The sequence below is a fragment of the Pteropus medius genome, unplaced genomic scaffold (genome assembly GCF_902729225.1).
Source record: "Pteropus medius unplaced genomic scaffold, Ma_sr-lr_union100, whole genome shotgun sequence".
NCBI lineage: Eukaryota > Metazoa > Chordata > Mammalia > Chiroptera > Pteropodidae > Pteropus > Pteropus medius.
The window spans coordinates 25,175,951-25,196,333 of NW_024354875.1; the positions used below are offsets into that span (position 1 = coordinate 25,175,951).

The window sequence follows — 20,383 nt, forward strand, 5'->3', positions numbered from 1 at the left end:
CATCTGAGAACTCAGTTAATACTAACTCCTAACTCCCTTGTGGGTGGTTTTCAGCATGAGAACATAAATGACTTACATGAAAGATCTAGACATTTAAATGGTATCATTTAGTAAGCAGCAATTGATAACAGTTCTATGATATGCAGACATTTATATTTTAATTACTCTATCTTGTATTGTATTTCTTGATTAATACATTATGGAAATTTACACACACACACAAAGATACCCTTCTCAACAGTGGTTTTATTTGCATGGCTTAGAACTCAAATCAATTAATTATGCTTTTTCTAGTTAACAGTATATCTAAGATGAAATGGCATATGTCTGTCAGATGCCTTTGCAAAGATTCAACAACATCTTGTATTGTGTCTTTGAATTTCCAGATATGACCGTTTACCTATTGTTCTTTAAAAAAAAAAGAAGTGAAAATTTATTTCAAGGTTTATAACGTGCAAACTGAAAAAAGCTAGCCAAACATGTTGGCTGTTGGAGGAAGGCATATAATTAGAGTCTTGCAAATGAGATCTTATAGATATTAATGTGACTTTATGGCATTGTCTCCTTGTGGTTATAGAAAGTGTCCGAAGCTAACAATCTGCCAACTTGCATAAAACATTAATTCCTAGTTCTCTTTTTTTATTTCTCCTTAACATTCTCTTGTGACTGATGTTTATAGCAATGATTTATTGTGGGAATATTTAAGAAGTATATTTTCTCAATAAAACTCACAGCTCAATATACTTATCAGAGGCTTATCTAGATTAAAGTTTTCATTGGGCATTCATTCTCCAATAGCAATAAACAAATGAGATTCAAAATTATCTTAAAAACTTAAAACATATGTATTATAATTTTTCTTCTATATCTTCCTCCCCATATACAATTCATTTTAAAGAGACACATATACATTGCTTCTTTTATCCTGTTTTTCCATACCCACGTCCACTTTTTTCCTTCCTTGTCTTTGTCCTTCTCCTTCTCCTTCTTTTTAATCTCTCTAGCATCCCTATGCAGTATGGTTTGAACTTGTATTTTTATATCTGATTTACAGATATGACCCAGAGAGTGAGTGTAAATGACATGACTAAGGTTAAAGAACAAGGCAGAAATTTCACAGGCGTTCAGTCCCAGATAAAAGCATTAGCGTAAACCTTGAAAGAGAATGTTATATTTGAATATTAATTTTCTTAGCTTTGCCAACATGAAGCAGGCCCTGTACCTGTGAGGAAACTGAGGTTCAGAGAAGTGAAAGAGAATTCACTACCCCTAAAATTACTTATAAATCGATCTATTCTGCTTTTTATTCTTGGAAAAACTTTGGGAAGACCCTTTGTGGTAAATTTCAAGAGACATTTATACAGGCGATTTCCCCCTATTATATACTACAGAATATTTTATGAATGACCTTGACCACTAATTCTTTGTAACATTAAGGATGAGAAGGATTATTGGTTTAGGATTAAGGAAGTACAACATAATATTTTTGCATCTGTAAAATTACTACATGATTCTACTTCTGAGGTTCATTAAAGGCTAAATCCACATTCTGTTCACTTTTAGCATCCCTAGATCAATATATCTTCTTCTGCATCAGACTTCTTATTCCATATTTCATGAGCTAGGAAAATTCATAATAGCTTTCTAGTCTTCCCCAAACCCCACCTGGTTAAATAAGTTAAGCATTAGATTAGACCTGTTATAGGGAGCCATTTTTATTTCTGTAGGCTAATTCAGCTCAGCAATGGATTAGTGATGGCATATCCCCTTAACCTCCAAAGTAATTTGTTTTTATGTTCTCAGGTTGGAATTATGCCCTCACTATTAATATTTTATACCAACAAGTAGAGGCTTCAATATGTCCATCTGCTAGACTGGCAGAATGCCTGCCACACATATCGGAATATTGCCCCTAGCAATGAATAATGATTTTCCTTCAGTTGCCTCTTTCAGTTACCATGGTGTGTGGTTGTTGTTGTTGTTGTTTAGCATTTTTTCTATACAATGCTTAGAGTAATTTAAGATATATTTTTCTTAATTACTTTTTAAAGTAGCATGTGCAAATGAATTATTTTGTTTGAAATAAGAAAATCTAACTAGTCCAAGGAAACATCTCCTTTACATAAGTTAGACCACATAGGCTACTTAAATAGATTTTAATTATTTGTATATTCTCTCACTGGGATGTAATATGATATCGGAAACCAATAACATATAAAATATCTTGATAAGATGTACCAAAGGATAAAAATTTTTACTATATGGTAAAATAAGATGGAAAAGAAACAGTAAGCATTATGTTGCTGTATGAAAACAGTAAGCATTATGTTGCTGTATGTTTAATGTCCCATTAAATAGTCACTTGCTGAATTGTGGTTTTGTTATCCTGATACTGCACAGTGTTCTCATGCCACAGAGACTCGTTCCTATGATTCTAAGTAGATAGGATACTGCAAAGCCGAAGTCAGTCCTTGGCTCCCAAGATCATTACAAAGAATCAGAAACTATATTTAAAAAATTTCAGCAACTGAAAAGTTTTTTGATATATTTAAGTTTGGGAGCAGGATAGTGCTTCAGAATGTACTTATACCTTGGATTCGGATTCAGATATTAGCTTCTTTATTCTGAGGTATGTGACAAATTACAGAGCCTTTTGTGCTTCTGTAATAATAAAGGCTTTTGTGGGAATAAATAAGATAATGGCTATAAAGCACTTAGTATACTAAATACTTAATAAATATTAGCTTATTATTTATTGCTTTAAGATATTTACGAGTCACTTTCATTTCTCTGCAAATCATGTCCTGCATGTTAACACTCATAGAGGAGGACTGAGAGTCTTTGAAAGACATTTACCTAAGAGGTCACTGTCAGCACTAACACTTTCCTCTTGAAAAGAGACCTCTGCTGTTTTCTTGTTATTGTTTTCCTTGTCCATCTTATTTTGTGAAGCTCACCAGCCTCAAAGTCACAATACTTACCTGAGTTTAATGTCTTCTGTAAATTTATTTTTGTGTGAGGCATGGTCACTTTGTCCTAGTCCAGTTTTATTTAGGGATGGCATAATATTTTGGGTCTTGCAGGTGTTCAATAAAGGATTGTAGCCATTTTCAGCTCATTCATTTATGACATAATGAGAATGAAGCTTCCTCACAGACTTGGTTCCACATGGCCCTATGGCCAAAAACTATCTGCGTAAACTGAACAAGTTGTCTTGAAAATATGACATTAAATACAAGGAAGGAAAAACGAGATACTACCAATTTACCATGTACGTAAACAAAGTTAATTCAATATTAATTTAACCAAGAAACATTTACTAAATACCTAAGAAAGAGAAGGTCATTATTGTTTGAAGCTGCAAAGACAAATAATATGTAGTAATTGCCATTAATGGCCTTTCATTCTGGTGAGCAAAGGTGAAAGTCAGGAGAGATAAAATCTGTAAACATCAAAGTGTAATATTTTTGCTTCAGCAGCTATGAGGGAATAATATGCTGAACACAAGAGTACATGAAGAAAAACTGAAACAATTCTGGGTAAGTGAGTATTGGAATTAATTTTATTGTTCAAATAACCTTTGGAGATCTAAAAGATGAGTGAGATTTGATCAACTGGATAAGATGGAAGGATTAAGGCATTCAAAAGATAGTCAATTAATGACATGTCCACAGCATAATTTTTCACTGAATAAAGGCAGAACTATTATATTGATTAATGACATGAACTCAAGACATACAAGAAAACATAACTGAAAGATATAGTCATGTCTTAGGAAAAAGATGATAATTATAAAATTATCAGTTTAGCGATGTATAATACTCCACAATAATTCTTTACACTATAATCAAAATGATCTTTTTCTAAGAAAGTTGGAATTTACGAAAGGTTAGGGACAAATGAAACACTTCTTCCAACAATTCTTTCTTCCTTTCTTTCTTTCTCAATAACTCAGTACCAAAAGCCAGTAAGTGAAGCTAAGCAAAGCAGGTATCTCCATAAAATTGGAGGCAGAATTGAGTAAAAGTGAAAATAATAGCTGTTAATTGTCTGTACCATGAGGGCAAGTCATTTTCTGGCTTCTTCCCTCCATTCTCCACCTCCTCACAGTTAAAAATGAGTCTGGCTTAGTGGAGCAACCACATGATTATGGTAGTAAATGCTATCAGTCATACATACTGTAAGTTTTATATATTTATTTTTTGTTGTTGATTTCTATTCTCTAAACTGGGAGCTTTACAAGATAAGTACTTTTTACTATTTTATTCACTGGTTAGAATAGTGCCTGGTGCACAGTAAGATCTCAGTACATAATTTTCAAATTAAAAACAATGAAAAGAATAATTTGGAGAATATGAGTGGATATATGAAAAAATGTCATTTAAGACCTTGAAAGTATTAAATATTTTGTATACTTTCCATTTACAGTTGATTAAGTACTATTATAACAAAATAAAGATTAATTTTAATAAACATTTTTTATAACAAAACAAAGGTGAATTTTAATAAACATTTTTTCTTTGTTGAAATTTATTGTTGGGTTGTATGATGAGCAGAGTCAATGTTTTAGGTATCAATGGGTTGAAGAATGAAGTTAGAGCTATTAGATAGTGTAGAAATAAAAAGTAAACCTAAAGGTACATAAGAAATCTGTAAAGGAAAGGGCTGTACTCAGAGGTAGTAAGACGAATATAAATTTTTATGAAAATTATTTTAAATAGAATTGAATGTAAATAGAGCTCAAACAGCATAACAGATTCTTATCTTTCAAAAGAAACTAATTTTTGGTTTATCATATCTTTACAGCTTTTCTCAGATATTGCACATATGACATTGTGAAAATAAACTTTAAAAGCCTCATATAAAATGGAGTCCTAAAAGGAGAGCTCTCATGCATTACCACACCATGCTGTTCACAGAGCTCAGCAGGAAGAAGCTTGCTCTACTACCCCAGGAGGAGGAAGATTTTCTCCTTACCTAGCAACAGACCCAGCCGATGAGAAAGCACCATGATTCAGCCACTACACTTTGAACTTCCAGGTTCCTCCAATGAAAGTTTTGTTTATAACAGCCCTTCCCAACTCCCCCCATTTCTCTATACTGGAGTACTCCTTTCCTTTGTTCTCAGGACTTGTTCATGGTTTTACCTTAGCTTGCCTGTCTAGAATTGCAATTCTCCGATGTTCCCAAATAAACTCATTTTGCCAATAAACATCTGGCTATTTTAAGTTTTTAAGGATGACAATATACATAAATACAACTATAATTTTAAAGGAAGCCATAACTTGGGTTCTGAAAATAACTGTCATGAAACCACAAGTACAGACTAATAATTTTCAGACGACCTCAATAAGCCCTGAAATTAATTCCTTAAAGAAATGTTATGAAATGGTAGAGAAAATAAAACCCTTTATATAAATTAACTTAAACGTCTTAAATAGCATCATATATAGAAAGGTCAAATGGTAAATTGTGATAGGAGATGGACAGATTCTGAAATAAAGCCGTGATTGAATGAGAGGCCCTCAAAGGGAGGAATTATACCTCATTCTTCTTTACTGAGGCAATATCTTCCCTGAAGAAATAACTACAAGAATGAATGAAAGTTTCAATTTAACATAATTAAAGTACACGTAAAAATTGGGTGTAGAGATTTAAGTTGAAATATCTTAGAAAATAGCAAGGTACAGAATTACTTTGCTCAGGAATTTACAAAAAATTTACTTAATAATTACATGTTCACAGAACTGTTGTAAAATGTTTATTATTTTAATATGTCTGCAGAAAAGTTGATTAGTTTCTTCAGTCCACTAGATACGTACAAGTATTTCGGTTGTCTTTTGTTTTGTGTTTATATTGTATAAATTTAAATTAAGATTACCAAAATTATTCTAGGTCCTACTTGGGAGGAATCATTCAACATGTTATCATGTTCAGTAAAGTTACTTAACTGTTTTACAGAAATATTGCTATATATTTAATTGGCAGAAAGTTTTTATGTTAAACTTTTTAAAGAAAAGGGAAAGAGATATTCCCATCATAGTTTTATGTGTATGCAAGTACATTTCTGCATATATTCACTAGGAAAAAAATGCCTGTAAGGATGAGTTGTCATATAAATTATAATTATGTTACAAAAAAGTAGAATAAGCATATCTGTGTCATAATTTTTTATATATTCAAGTTATCATCAAGGCTCTTACTCTTAAGTAGATGAAAGTGTTTAAAAATTTGAAATTAGTCTGAAATATTGGTATTGATTTATCTTTAATACCTAATTCACTGATTAGGTATTAATCTACTGACAAAGTCTACAAGACACAGGTATATTTTGCATCTCCATAGCCTGGATATTTATATTTTTCATTGGACACTGAAAACTACACACATTAAATATTAGTAAATGTCAATGTTTAATACAATGCAAATGGGACTGCCTGAGAGAGATTGGTTTGTATATTTGACTTTCATTATTCATTTTTCAATTTGACAGAAGAGTCTGTCTCAATTCACTATTTCAGGGTTTTAATGGTCTCTTTTTAACATTAGCATAGCTTTTTTTAAGTCTTAATTTCTTCTCTTTGTGAAAAAATGAGGAACAAAAACTCAATCGTATACTCGTTAAAGAGTTGGCTCAATAGAACTGTAATATTTCTTTATTATGGTCTCAATACAGTTGTATAAATGCAATTGAAATGTAATCTCTTTACTTAATAGATTGCAAATACTTTCTGAAGCTCTTGAGGACAAAGTACTTTTTTTTTGTTTTTGTTTTTCATTTAAGCATTCAGTGTTATAAATGCCATATGAACTGTCTAGAAGAAAAATCCCTGAATACTTTAGTGGTGTTTATCTCTTTGAGTTCTGAAATGAAAATACTATAGAAAGCTGGAGATGAAAGGGACCTGTAAACTCATCCTGCCACTGTATACATGATGAGGACAACACTGGGTAGTGGCTACGGTACCACAGCCAGTCCCAGCAGATCCATGACCTGAAGCCTGCTATTGGGAGACTCAATTCTATATTCTTTTGTCTATTAGTATTATCGGCTGAGTTTACAAAAGCAAAACATCAACTTGTTTCATATCATGATTAAATAGTTTTCAGATAGAATGCTAAATGCTGAGGAAGGTGAGAATGATAAATATCGTATGAGCTATTCTTGGTATATAATATCAAATGCCAGTGGAAGTGTTGGGCATTTGAGGCTTTCACTTTTTTTATTTTTCAGTTATTGTGGCAAAGTTGTAGTGCTCATAGCAGGCATGCCTCTGTGTAGCCCCTGCCCCCTCCTCTCTAGCTAAGTCACTTGGCAGGCAGGTTTAGCTCAGGATCCAGAGCTGGGAATCTGACCATGCGTGGGAGGGTTTAGAGCTGTAAAGCCTTCTATTCAGGGACACAGGATCAAATCACACCTGCTGCTAGTTTGCTCCTGACCTTGATGATCAAGTAGAATAACTGGCTTTCTGCCCTATTCCTTAACCCTGGTTCCCTTCCCATTTACTCTACTCCTGCTTGTCTAAATCTCAGTCTTTGTAACTTGCTTTGGTTTCTATTCCTGTAGAATAGTGTCACATGGGGACTTCAGTCAGCCTCTGTCTATTATCAGGAGCTCTGTTATTAGTAGACAGATTTGCCTGAGACTGACTGCTCACCTGCCTGCCCGGATATCCTATTACTGTGCATTCATGCCTGTCAAGTCACCTTTTAACTTCTTTTGGGTCTCCTCATGCCAAATGATGTCCAGGGTGGCCAACTCTTGCCTAAGCTATGTTTTCTACGTGTTTTATTCTATTATTTCTCCCAGCACGTAGCTACATCTGACCCCCTAGAGACTAATTTTCCTGGGAAACAGGTAAAATTTCAGGTCTGGCTGCTATTGTCTGCCCCCACCCCCTTTTCTGCATATTAACTGTCCTACATGACTACATCCCAATAGCATTTCCAAGTACTTTCTTATGCCTTTATGAAACACTAGCATTTATTTGCGAATTAACTGGGAGAATAATATTTTACCTTAGAACTAAGAAGATTGTGCTTATGTGAGTTCAAACATGAGAACCAACAATGCTCAAAAAATCCTTAAACAAACCAAATCACTACTTCAGTTAAAAAATTCACAACCAACTCACAGAGATATTTTACTTTCTCAGTTAGCCATAGAGCTGTGAAATTAATTTTAACTAAACAATTATTTTTTGCAGTTCTTGAAGCTTAATGAATGATCTTTCACATAGCTGATTCACTTGAAGGAAATGAGGTTTTGCCATGCATAAACAACTTTGAGGAACGTGCAGTTGGGGTTCGATTTAAAATTAAACCCATCAGTTTTGAAAAAGTTCTGAATTTGGCCAACGTGCATTTTTCTAATAGCAGCATCTATTCTTTGCATAAAGAGAGATTATGGCCGCGCACCAAGTAACTGTTTGTCTTTTTTTTTTTTTCCTTAATTGATCTGAAAAATTCATATTCTTTCATGGAATTTTCCATGACTTTACTAACAGTTGGTTTGCTTAACTTTTTTCTCTAACACTATTTGAGGTTAAGAGTTCTTGAGGAAAAAGACAAGAAAAAATGCTGCTCCTTTAACTTCTTTGCAACTTCACTTGAGTTCTGTAACCTCTCTGTTTCATTTTCTAATTCTATAAAATTGAGGGCTTGGGGATAGTAAGAAGGAAGAAGATGAAAGGTCTTCCAATTACAAAATACAAAGATTTAAGGAGTTAAGATTAGAATGCAACCTGTTCCTTAATGGAATCTGTTCCTTAAAGGTAAAAAACGGAATCCAGGAACAGTTACTGAAATTAGCCACTCCTCTCTTCTATCTAGTCTGAATCTTTTCCCACCTCTTACTTGAATTCATTTTTCCTCAACAATGTACCTCCCTCAAAAAAGTCCTCCATAACCACAAACATGTTTTTTTTTTTTCTTGTTTGCAAGAGAATACAGGGGAAAAAAAATGGTGTGTCATAGATTTTTCAAGGTGGCAAGAACTAGGATGACCAAATTAGTATCACAAACAAGAGATGAAGAAATAAGAAGTGAAAAAGGGAAAGAAAAGATAAGTTTGAATTTGATCTGATAGAACGAGGGGGATAAAAAGAAGCTTTTTCAAGCAAGATAATTTATTGTAAACTTTTCTTGCAACTTCTGTTCTTATTCTCCCTCATTTAAGGCCATTGAATTATATTAACATCTTTAATTTCATAGATAAGGAAGAGAGCAGGGAGTTATTCACTGAGGAACCTGAAGAGGTTTCAAATTTTGCTGCTCTGGAAACTTCTCTGGAATTTGACTAGTATGGTGAAAAGAATGGTGAGTCTTGGGTCAAAAGCTCTGAGCTTTGCACTTCGGACTCCGGACCCAGCTTCCCCATTTGTATGAGTTTTCCTAAAATTTTAGCCAAAGCGCTTAAACCTAATTTCAGTTACTTCTGTAAAATTGGGAAAATATAACCTGTTCCTTTCCTCACAGAGTAGTATTAGTTCAGATGAGAAAGATTTCTAGGGAGAGTATTTTATAAACTGTAAAAAACTATATCAACATAAAATATTTCATTTATTTCTTTTTTCTTCATAGAATAGATTTACCTAATCCTCATGAAGGCAGCACAATTTTATTTAAGACTGTATTTTCTAGAATTTTCTGCAAGTTCCCCATTAAATAAATGAAAAATTTAAACTTTATATGTTTATATTATCAGTGCCAGATTCTTTCCACATAGGCATGGCTATTTCTATTCTACAATTGAAGAAATAGAGACTAACAAGATTAAGTCACCTGCCCAAGGTCAGAGAGCTCCCTAATCTCAAAGCTATGATTCCAAGTTAGCCTAATCTGTGATTCTTCCACTGTGATGTTGTGCCCTTTTGTTCCTAGGAATATTGAGACAAGTACCTGTACTACAATACATACTCAAGTCAAATATTCCTGTAGTGATTCATGTCATTTTTCGCAGAAAGTATTTTCTATGGCATCTCTAAAGCCTGTTCACCAATTTATTTGATGTTGACTTAGATCATCTACCAGCTCTGAGTGGAATCAATTTTGGGAGCAGACCAGAACAAAAGGCAGAAACATTGTTTAAAAGGGTGGGCTAGATTTTCACAAGAAGGTAAGTATGGTTTTCACTCTCTTCCCCTGGGCCCAGTCTGCACCCTTTCTCTCTTCAGGCCTTTCTCTCTTTTGATCTCTTCCTTTCAGAACTGATTCTCATAAGGCATTTGTTTTTGATTGTTTCTATCTTAGCAGTAAGACATTCAGTTGTTAAGCAACTCTGCCCTGGGAATATTCATTATCTATAATTTGAGCAGAAAGAATTTGGCTTTGGATAGAAGAATTTCATGAATTAATGAATTAAAGAACTGAGAAAGAGCTTTAGAGTAGATAGAGAGAGAGAGAGAGAGAGAAAGGAGAGAGAGAGAGAGAATGAGAGAATGTATGTATTTATTTACTGATTTGCTCAGTCAATGAGTGCCTTCAAAAGGCCAGATCCTAGAAGACAAAGGTGAACAAAATAGACATAGTCCTTGTCGTCATGATGCTTAAAATCAAGTAAGGAAGACAGTAAAAAAATAAAATGTGATGAATGCTATACAACAGAGTGACTTGAGAAGATGCTAACCTTGTAAGGCTTGGGAGCCTGTGTGTCTGCGTGTGTAGGATTTTTAGAAAGAAGTGGGCCCTCCAACACTAGCCGCGGCAATGGCGGTGGGGAGGGAATGAAAGTAACATTTATTGAACAACAGTTTTTTTTTTTAGCAAATGAATATTGAGCCAGGCATTTAATATAAGTTATTTCAAGGAGTTTACATATTTACATGTATTTTGTGCTTTAACCTTTCAAGTTCGTTTCCACATATATATTCTAAGTCCTCATCATGCCCCTATAAAGTAGATATTATAATTCCCAATTCACAGTGGTTAATGACACGTCTGATATATGACAAACCAGTTAGTGACACAACCAAGGCTTCTGATCCCCAGGTTTGGGCTCTTGCCAACGTCTGAAGATCATTTCAGTGTCCAGGTATGGCAGGTGACATAGGGCATTGCACCCAGGACCTGCCTTAGAAAGCCAGGACCAAATCTTATTTAGATGACAGTGAAAAGAAACTGGAATACTTTGCCTGCTTCAGGGGTTTTCTGTAGACTGACTCTGAAGGTGACACCCAGAGAGATCATGCTGTCTTGTCCCTGATGTAGGAACTGAGCGTTGAAATATATCCATTTATAAATGTAAAAGAGAAAAGTGATTCCCAGTGGAAGTAAGACCTACTCCCTTTGATATGCATCCTTTGCTGTTATTGGGAAAACAAGTGGACTTCTTATAAGAACGGTCCTAACAAATTATTATTTTCAGTGTGCTAAAAACAAAAATTAAGTGTTCATTCAGGTTTTTGAAATTTTTATGTATGGCAAAGTAATGTATTTTATTTTATGCTTGTCTGTCTACTGAAACTCCTGTGTTTGGACTGATTGGGTAATAAAATAGTTCTACTTGTCAGTGAAACCCAGCCATAGCATGAAAAACAATCTATGTCAGGTTTATTTTTTCTTGGGTCATTTATAAAGCTTTTGGAGGCTATGTGAATCATTAAAAAAAGTCCCATAAATTATTCCAACAGAGAACCAAGCCATATCTTATTTGTGTTGACTGACAAGGATGAGGCTGAAAGGAGTATTTCAATGCTTCAGAGTACACTTATCACTCTCAAGAACCAGGATCACATTCACCTGGTCACTTGGCTCAGTTGTTGGCTTGGGCCACTCTTTACCCTCTCCCGGGAAACCGAAAGGGAACATCAGTCTAAGTGCAGGTTTATTCAACTTTAATTCCTGTAGAGGGAGATGTGGTATTTCTTGGCTGATGGAAGTGTATGGAAAGAACTAGTGCAATCACATTTCCAAGGAAGTAATGTCTCTTTTGTTCTTCTGCTATGCTAACATGAAAGTTCTTTTTTCTTCAGTTTCAGTGAACAGCTTTGAGACACTTTAATCTCCTTAGTTTCTGACATACCAGTTGCAGTACAGAAACTGAGAGGGCTTCTCACCCTAGCTGTAGTGAAACAGTTGAGAAGCAAGTTTAGGGATGTAAGCAGATCAACTGCCCCTGCTCAGCTCACCCCTCACATGATGGGCACAGCTAAACCATGTATAGCCTTCCCGAAAGTCTATAATGGCAAAAGAGGCAGTTGTTTAATGAGGAATCCTAGCTACGACAGATGCACAAAGAATAGATCACATTTTTAATCATAGATAGAACACATATTTTTTTTCCTCCAGAAAAGTGAGCAACTGGAACTGTGAAAAAGAAAAGATTTACATAAAGACAATGATTTCTTATTTATATAATATCTCGATAATGATTTTTAAATGATTCTTTATGGAAAAGTAAAACTTGCTTTCTATAGATGAAAAAAAATAAAATAACACCTCATGAAGAGCTGCTGCCACTTCATGTAGTAGTTCTGCCTCTTCATTCAAAGCAGTTTCAACTTTAGATCGGGCCACATGTACTCCAGGCTATTTTCTTGAAAGTATTCAGGTAATGCAACTCTGTGAACTTTCCTGGCTTGTGTTATAGGCATCATCGCTCAAAGCCAGGAAAGTCCTTCTAAGCTATAACTGAATATTTGTCCTCTGGCAGTGCTAACTTGTTTACATTATTTATGGTTCACTGTCCACATCTATCACTGAGAAATAGTATAAGTTGGTTTTCAGACCAAAAAAAAAAAAAATTATCAAGCATCTAAAAGAAATAAATAAGACCCAGTTTTCATCCTTCATGAAGATATATTTCATAAGAGTGATTTTTTAAAAAAATAAAAGTGAATGTAAATAAATCCAAAACGTAGAAGGAGTTATCACTCCAGGTGGGCTCACTATAAGCTTCAAAGAAGAAAGGTCCAGTACCAAGCTATCCCATTCCAGTCCCTCCCAGCATAGTCCAATCCACTTCATTGCATTTAAGTCAATTTAATTCACTTTAGTTTTATTTGATGCAACTCAATTTAATAATCTTTAATTACAACACAAGCTCTCATGTGTTGCTACAGAAAGGAGGTCCTCTCTATGAATGGAAGAGCGATGAATGACTTCAGTGAGAGAAAGAGGACCTACCAAGAGAAGAGATACAAACAGCCCACCATCAGAGATGACACCAGAGACTTTTTGAGCACAACAGCAACAGGGAGGATTAGACGAGTGCTTGGTTTGGTGTAGAAACCTGAGAGCACAGCCTCAAGCAGAGCATCTCTGCTGGCACTGAGGAACACAAAGGAGAAACCTCTAAGATTCCTATATAGAAATGGTCTCAAAGTATCGAGAGGCTTGTGTGATATACTTATAGAGAAAGGGATGAGATTAACAGAGATTTTTTGAAAAATGATGGAGTATTGGTTGTGCACAAGGAGAGTCATGGAATAGTTATCGATACTCTTCACTATAATTAAACCTCAGGGAGAAAAAGGACATACAACATGATTTTCCCAAGCCTTGAAGAATGTGGAGTGACTATGCTGGGTGATAGTGGCAGGCATCGGGCAAATGAAATTTGGTAAATCTCTGGAGATTTTCTTTATTTACAAGCAGGACTTCTATTTTGATTTTATAATAAATAAGTTTGCGCTCCTTACTTATGACAGATCCAACTCAATAGACAAAATGCACCCAAACTTTAAGACCCGTTTCGTTTATTTTATTTTTTTAAATTCTAACCCAAGCATGGCATACTGCACAGTTTACATTGCTAACTGCACTTTGTATCCATAAGTGATGAGAGAGACTTTAATAAATCAAACAACAGTGCATAACTATTTTAGAACTTCATGAAATATATAAATGACTGAATAATACACCAGTCACTATTATAACAGCTTAGCAAGAATAGAATCATTGTTTTATTGTATCCATCACCAAGATATTTTTGGCACATTCTTTTGGAGGCAAGAGTTTAGTCTCTGCCTTATTATAAGAAGAGGCATTGCAGGTCATATCACCTGCTTGTCCTTTCTAACCATGGAAAATTACTTTATGTTTTATTGCTACTCTTTTAGGATTTTTTTAAAAAGTATAATTAAATGCAGATTTTTCCCCCATGATGTAAACTTTATTTTACATAATAGTATCTTGTTAGATCACTAGATTGATCTAGTGATGGAAAATTAACATTTATTTTGTTGAAATATTTACAACTATTAGGGAGAGATATAATACCAAATGCCAGGAGCAAAACTACAATGTAATGTCATATAATCTTAATTGATTGGACTTGGGTTCAATTTATAGTTAGAAAACTGTAATAATTCAGAGAGATGCTGCAATCCTTTTTACTACAAAGGGACCCACCTAATACAAGACATGAAAAGCAGTGACAGAATATTCACTGCCAAAGAATAAACTGCTGAGTTGGAATCTACCCCTCCCCCGCCCCCCCACTTAGGCTTCTCATTTGAAGATGATAAGATGATAAGCACATTGTCTGTTGAAGGACTAGAGAGATCTCCAGGTACAAACCAGCCTGCAAAGCAAAATGAGCTGGATAAATTGAAGGGCCATTTAGACAGGGCTGGATAAGCATGGCTGCACAATACTGCCCTTTGCAGTTTGAAATTCATGAGAAAGGTGATTCTAAAAGGTCAAGATAATCTCTGCTGGGATAGGATGTAAGACTCCATTTGGCCTTGCAAGTAGTTAGATGCTCACATGCTTTGGTTTGGGGGGATGTTAGGTTGAGACTTGCTGTCCCAAACAACCTGCCATTCTTTCTTATCCAGCCCATTTAAAATAATAAAACTGGGAAGCAGTTATATGGGATGATACTTTAGCATTTAGCACTTTAGTGAGAATTAGCAGGGATAAAACACAAAGTAATCATTTTAGGGCTGGCAGACAGCCTCCTTGGAGAAACACCCCATTTCACAATTTGATTGAGGCTTTCTGCCCTTTTACTTATGGGACAAGGCTTTTACTCTGCAATCTAATTTTCAGTGACTCAGCTCAAAACCAGCCCTGTCGAAGGGGGTCTGGTTGAGTCACTCTCTTTGTTCCTGAGCTCCACTACTGCCTTGGCACTCTAAGACAATCGATTTGCAAGCTTTAGGGCAGATAAGGTCGCTTCCTCCTTAGATTTAGAGCACAGCATTTCAAATGATAACTAAACTGTTCAAACAATTGAATTCAAAGTGAGGAGACCTCAGCCTGACACTAATTATCTATGTGATCATGTACAACCTATGAAGCCTCTCAAAATCTCATTTTCTTCCTCCGAGCAAAGGAACTGAATGACATTGTTCTATGATCATTATCTTCGATATTAGGTGACACGTGCATGTAGAAAGTAAAACCAGCAACAATTCAATTCAAGTTTGCTATAACTGCTTGCTCATAAATCTTCCCAGACTGAGTAGCATTTTAAATGTTCATTTTAGTTGCTTAAGAAGAGTGAGGTATTTATTACCTATTTTTGGCATAAAAAATGGAGACGTCTGTGGTAAATTTCAAAAGTATATTCCTGGTTGTATTTTTGAAGTTTTAAAGCACCCCAATTATTTAAACAAGGATGATTGACTAATAGCTGTAAATTGTTTATAATTAGTTACTATATATTTAGAGAAATTTTCATTTCCCAGAATCTATAGAAGCTTCAGGTAAATTACCAGATGGTTAGTAGCAAAGATAGGCTGGATATATCTGTTGTAAAGAGAAAATACAGTTTTTCTATAGTAAGAAGAAGGATTTTTATCATGCTTTATATGAGGGAAAAAGTTTAGATATACTTTCACCAACAGGTTACAAGTAGTAAAAATTATTTTTCCTGATATATAGCAAAATATCACAGTTATATTTTAGGCCATAGCTACATTTTCCCTAGGGTAATTTTGTCAGTATACAAATCTTAAAAAGGCTGAAATTCACTCTAAATTGTCACCTTGTTATCCTAGTTTTAGTTACTAAGTAAGTTTCCCAACTTATGATTAACATACTTGTTTTTAAACAAGCGAAGAAAAAAATCTAGTGAAACTTCCAGTTTTGACCCCAAATACTTTCATTATAATAGTATGGAAAAAATATAAAGTCATAAAATTCAGAATTCAAATGTCTGAAATTCTTAACACATTTAAAGCCAAAATGCATTTAAAGTTTAATACAAACAAAAAAAAAACAACACAATCAAAATGAATACCAGTAATTTAATATGATGGTTGGTGTTGCCTTGCTGGGACAAACACCAGCAATAAGAATAGGTCACTAACGTCTCAATGAAACTGTCATTAAAAGTAAAGATTAGCACCCTGGCCACCTTTGCAATATCACTCCCCTATGGGCCCACAACCCATCCTTTGAAACCACTGAGCAAGATCTATTTCAGCATTCAAAGTTTTTCAGATTTTAGAAAGGGGCAGTACCCAATAATCAAACATATTACTATCTTTGCATAATAATATATGAATACATACATATGCATACAAAAATATAGTAAATAAAAACTATAAATAGTTTCAGGTCCATACAGGTCAAATTTGTTACTAAATGAGTCAAAAATGTTTACATTACTTTTTTTTTTTTCTTTCAGAACTTACTGCATTTAGAATTGTGGATACATGTCTATAGGCCTATACTGTGTGCTGTGTGATGATTTAATTTACATTCTGTGAAACTTCTTTCACGCAGCATAATGTGAAATCTTTAGATTTTCACGAGATGGAAACATCAGATATGTATTACATTTTTTTATTAGCAATTTCAATATGGTTAAAACAATTCTTGTAGAAGATCTGCTTATATCCTTAAGAATATATCCTTGAACTTCCAAGAGCCTCAGACTCTAGTTTGAGAGATTATCCAAGATCTAATATATTTGAAAACCAAGAAACCAGATACCACCAGCTAAAGTCGTTTAGCTCTTGAAATACCAAAAGGAGCTTGTTACAAACCAGTGAGAGTTAGTCTTATCAACTAAATCATAGAGCTATCTAAGGTGGTATTGAGAAGCTATTACATGATAGAACCCATCTTTTGGTCTTAACATAGATTACCTCCTGGGAAACCTGTTATTGCTGAAGACTCTAGATCTCAAGGTCACATACTGTTATATCCTAGAGCCACTGCATTTTGCAGTGTTTGTGAACTAACAGATGTTATTGTAACATTAAGCTTTTACCCACAAATTGTGCTCCCAATTTGCTCCATATAGAAAGAAAGAAGCAATGGGATGAGCATGAGGCCTAGGTTTTGCCCTAATTCTGTCTCGCTTTAAATTTTGTTTAGCTCTCAGCAAGTCACTTTCTCTAATTCATCGCCAGCTGTGTGATCTGTAAAACAAGAGTTTTAACTGTCTCACAGAGTGCTGTAGGATTTACAGAGTATGGATGTCTAAAAAAGTGCATTGTGAAAAGTGATGTGCTGTGAGAATCTAAGTGAATCCTTATCAACTGCCAAACATCTAGGCATCAGGAGAGACTGGATTCCTCCAGGTGGTCTGTGCCCTGGGGCTCCAGGTTATAGGGACTGAACTGCTGATAGGAGCTTTCCCTTGCTCTTTCCCTTCTCAACTTGCTCCCCTCAACCCAGAGATTTAAAAGTGACTAAAGTGGAAACATAAATATGAGCACCTTGAGGCTCATGTTTCTTGATTTCTATTCTCTTAACGCCTTTGCATTTTTTTTTTTTTTTTGGTCTCCTTATACCTTTCCACTGTTGGATTGTAAATTCTTTTGTTTCAGGATCTGTTTATTCAACTTTATATTTCTCACAGTCTCTTTAGTACCTGAGGATTAGCAAATGTCTTTGCACAAAGTGACTGTTGAGTAATTGTCTTTATTTAATAAAATAAAATAAGACAAAACATATGTAACTATTTAAAATGCAGTATATCTAAAAACCCACTTTTTCCAAATTTGGATACATCTTAACATGTATAGATTTTTATTTTAATAATTCAGAGATGTTGGAAGAAAATAAAATTTAAATTAATCTTTTGATAATGATTAATAAAGTATTTCTAAAATATCCTCTAAAAAGACACAAATAAAATCAGGGATGAAAGAGGGGAAATTATGACTGACATTGCAGAAATACAAAGGATCATACAAGAATACTATGAAAAAGTATATAACACCAAATTTAATAACCTAGAATAAATGAACCAGTACTTAGAAAAATACAATCTTCCTGGACTGAATCAAGAACTGGAAAATCTAAATAGGCTGATCAGCAGTATGGAAATTGAAACAATCATCAAAAACTTACCAAAAAGTAAAAGTCCAGGAACAGATGGCTTCACCAGTGAATTCTACCAAACATTCAAAGAAGATTCAATACCTATTCTCCTCAAACTCTTCCAAAAAGTCAAAGAGGAGGCAATACTTCCCAACTCACTTTATGAGGCCAATAGTACTCTGATACCAAAACCTGGTAAGGATAACACAAAAATAGAAAACTACAGAACAATATCTCTCATGAACATGGATGCAAAAATCTTAAATAAGACACTAGCGAACTGAATACAGCAATATATTAAAAGATTATACACCATGATCAAGTGGGCTTAATCCCAAGGGCACAGGGATAGGTCAACATATGCAAATCAATTAATGTGATATACCACATAAACAAATTAAAAAATAAGAATCATATGATCCTATCGATGCAGAAAAAGCCTTTGACAAGATACAGCACCCATTCATGATCAAAACACTTAATAAAATCAGTATAGAAGGAAAATACTTTAATATAATACGGGGCATACATAACAAACCCTCAGCCAACATTATACTTAATGGTAAAAAACTAAAAACCTTCCCTCTAAGATCAGGAAGAAGGCAAGGCTGTCCACTATCACCACTGTTATTCATATAACATTGGAGGTCCTAGAGAGTGCAATCAGACAAGAGAAAGATGTAAAAGGCATCCAAATAGGAAACAAAGAAGTCCAACTCTCACTCTTTGTGGATGACATGATTCTCTATATAGAAAACCCTAAAGACTCTACAAGAACACTACTAGAAACAATAAGCAAAATAAGTAAAATTTCTGGATACAAAATCAATATTCAAAAATCCATACTGTTCCTATACTCTAATAACGAAGTGTCAGAAAAAGAAGTGTAGAAAATAATTCCTTTTGCAATTGCAACAAAAAGGAATAAAATACCTAGGAATAAATCTAATGAAACATGTAAAAGACCTATATAATGAAAACTATAAGACCCTATTAAAAGAAATTGAAAAAGATACAAAGAAATGAAAAATATTCTGTGTTCTTGAATTGGAAGAATCAACATAGTTAAAATGAACATATTACCTAAAGCATTATACAGATTTAATGCAATTCCCATCAAAATCCCATTGGCATTTTTTAAAGAAATGGAACAAAAAATCATCAGATTTGTATGGAAGCACAAAAGACCCCGAATTGCTAAAGCCATCCTGAGAAAACAGAATGAGGTTGGAGGCATCACTCTGCTCGACTTCAAATTATACTATAAAGTGACAGTAATCAAAACAGCATGGTATTGGCAGCAAAACAGACACACGGACCAGTGGAACAGAATCGAGAGTCCAGAAATAAACCCATATTTATATGGGCAAATAATTTTCAACAAAAAAGCCAAAAACGTACAGTGGAGAAAGGAAATCCTCTTCAATAAATGGTGCTGGGAAAACTGGAAAGCCACCTGCAAAAGAATGAGACTAGACTGTTGTCTATCACCACACACCAAAATTAACTCAAAATGGATTAAGGACCTAAATATAAACCCTGAAACAATAAAATGCATAGAAGAAACATAAGAACAAAACTCAAGGACCTTGGACTTAAAGAGAATTTTAAGAATTTGACCTCAAAGGCAAGGGAAGTAAAAGCTAAAATAAATAAATGGTACTACATCAAATTAAAAAAGCTTCTGCTCAGCAAAAGAAATCATCAACAAGGTAAAGAGACAACCATCCGAATGGGAAAATATATTTTCAAGCAAAACCTCTGATAAGGAACTAATATCCAAAATATACAAAGAACTCATGCAATTCAATAACAACAACAACAACAACAAAAACAAATGATCCAATCAAAAATGGGCAGAGGACCTGAACAGACACTTCTTCCTAGAGAACATACAAATGGTCATCAAATATTTGAAAAAATGCTCAACATCGCTAGCTATTAGGGAAATGCAAATCAAAACCACAATGAAATACCATCTCACACATTATAGAATTGCTATAATCAACAGGACAAATAATAACAAATGTTGGACAGGATGTGGAGAAAAAGGAACCCTCATACACTGCTGGTGGGACAGCAGATTGGTATAGTCACTATGGAAAACAGTATGGAGGTTCCTCAAAACACTAAGAATTGATCTACCGTGTGATCCAGC

General features: G+C 34.4%; 1 protein-coding gene across 1 annotated transcript in view; it reads right to left on the reverse strand.

The window, feature by feature from the left end:
* The window catches only part of KCNH7 (potassium voltage-gated channel subfamily H member 7), a 399,182-nt gene that overhangs the window by 160,526 nt on the left and 218,273 nt on the right, over positions 1-20,383 (reverse strand). The window lies entirely within an intron of this gene.